Source organism: Athene cunicularia, assembly GCF_003259725.1.
Source record: "Athene cunicularia isolate RWA chromosome 5 unlocalized genomic scaffold, athCun1 chr5_part2, whole genome shotgun sequence".
Classification (NCBI taxonomy): Eukaryota; Metazoa; Chordata; class Aves; order Strigiformes; family Strigidae; genus Athene; species Athene cunicularia.
Genome location: NW_020799102.1, coordinates 6,160,179 through 6,162,689, shown reverse-complemented (window position 1 = coordinate 6,162,689; position 2,511 = coordinate 6,160,179).

Here is a 2,511-nt window from a genome sequence, read left to right as displayed (position 1 = left end):
CTGTGCTTCTCTTCTGTGTGGAGATAGAGAGCATCCAGCCCATTTGAGGAGGAAATACTGTCTGCAGGGAGAGATGTTTTTAATTTAGTAAATCTGTGAACTCTAAGGCCAGAGGGGTATGCTACGATCCTCTAAACCAGCAGTTTGCCTAACATGAGCCACAAAATCTTACCCAAGAGCTCCCACCACCAAGGCCATTAGCTTCTTTAGAAATTCCTGCTCCAGAACACTGAGCGGAGTAATTACCGCTATGGTTAGAACAATGCCCCATAAGAATGGAACATTTTTGCCCAAAGTATCCAAGTCATATCTGCTTATGTCAGAAAAAACAATGACTTTAACTAGCATGTATTCCTGCTGCCTGCTCTGTTTCGAAAGGGTGAGGGGAGGGACAGCAAACTCCTTTATGGCTTGTGTATCATTGCAAAGGGATTGCAATTGCAGGAGGTTTATTGCCTTTGACTATTCCTGTTTGGAAAGAGTCCAGGTTGACTGTCAGAGCCAGGGCTGCGTCTGATGGCTTGGCAAATTACAGGAAGAGAGGTCCTTATACTGAAAACAGAGCAAGGAGTAACTGAGGAAATTTGGTAAGGAGTTGTGAAAGTAACAAAAGAGAGAGCCTGGGCACTGCCCTTCTGATGGGGCTGTTGCAGAGCTCCAGGTTAACTTCAGAAAAGAGGGTCTGGTGAAACGTTTATATATGGAGGTGAATGGGTCCCCATGACATGGTGCCACAGAGGAGCACTCCTCTGTCTTCTGGAGAGTCTCGCGGTGAACATCTCCTGCAGGAATTGCCCTCAGTGTGCTGCCAGAGAAGCAAACCCGTTGTTGGGCCCCTGCAGCTTGAAGGTTTGTGCTTTGCTCCCTTCTCACTTCCTTTAATACACCGTTATTGTATACGCTCAACAATGTTTAACTCGGGATTCTTTAAATGCTGTGCAATCCTCAAGCGATTGCTCCATTTCAGAACATGTTATACTCCATAATTGCTTTAGCAGACACAGACCAGTAAATATTGGTACTTTATCTCCCATGCACTTCTCTTTTACTACGTGTGTGATCACAAGCAATTTGCAGTTTTGCATTTATAGTGGCAATTTTGCTTGGTACTTTGGAATCCTACTTAAATAAACCAATTGCAATTAAAGTTGAAGTTAGCACAGACTGCCCAAACTTCTTGTTGAGGCTTTTTCACCAGCAAAACAAGGCTTCGAATTATCCAAGCTGGTGCACGTTCAAAATTTTCTATTTCTTGACATGGTCATAAAGAGTCAAAGTGTTAGATTTATAGCTAGGGAAAACCACACTAGTTCAGGGGTTAAAATGGGAAAAGATAATCTGAACGGAACCCTTAAAAAATTCTGGTAGTTTTAATTCAATTTGAATTGCTTTTTGTTGTGTTCTCAAAAATATGCAAAAGCTAACATCTCTGAAAAATGCTTTATTTCATTAATTTCCTTTAATGTTTTCTTAATTATTCTTTCTGTTCTTGGTTGTTAAAAGAAGAGCGAGCCTTGCTGTCCAGCTGCTGTGCATCATTAGGGTAGCACAAAGGTAGCAGTGAATTTAGCCTAATCTATTGACAGACCTGCCAGCCAGTGCACCGGGGGCCATCGCATTCTCACTTCCCACTCTTCTTTTGCTCTTTCCATCATGTTGTTTTAGTAGATGAAGTCCACTCGCCATCTGGCCCTTCGTGACTGATTGGAAGCCTGACTCATTTGCAGGATGCTCTCCATGAACCGCGTGTGGCGAGCCTTACCGACACCGTGCTGTGAACTTGGAAAGCAGGCTGGGAAGAGCGGGTACCAAACAGCGTTCTGAGCTTACAGTATGTACCTGTGGAGGGTGTTTTTTTTCTGCTGACGGTCTGTTAATGAGCTTAAATACTCCATTTATCAATACTCCTCGCTTTTCTGTTGGTATCGCTCCTGTGAAAGCCATGCTCTATGCTCATAGGCACTGTTCATTGCCACTCTTTGTATCAAACGAGAGGTTTGCATTTTGCTTGTTTTGACATTCCCCTTGCCTTTCATCTTGATCCATGGCAATATTATTTTTGGAGCTGCTTCTCATAGGTTATTTCGACTTTCTGTAGGGGGAGGGGGGTGAAGGGGCCATTACACCAGTTTTATTTTTGGTTTCATGTTTCTTAAATAAACAGGTTTTTCAATGCTGAGAGTTTTGCACGAGTCCTGCAGGAGATTATTCATGTCCTGGATTGTTGCAGAGTGGAGGTGCCCGGTCCAAAACCAAGTCCAGGAGCAGCGGTAAGTGCATCGGGAGTATCTTCAGATGGATCCCAGTGCACAAAATCGAGAGTATGAAAAACAACCTCAAAACACTAGTGGATTCTTTAAACCTGGCTAAGAAAGCAACGTACCTGCAAGAAGTGGAGGTTGTCTGAAGAACCCTGATGATAAAGACCTTAAAAACAGTTTAACGGGAGAGTAAATGAATGCCGGTGCTAAGTGCCCCAGCCACCTCCTCGTCCCACCCCCGGCCACCCAG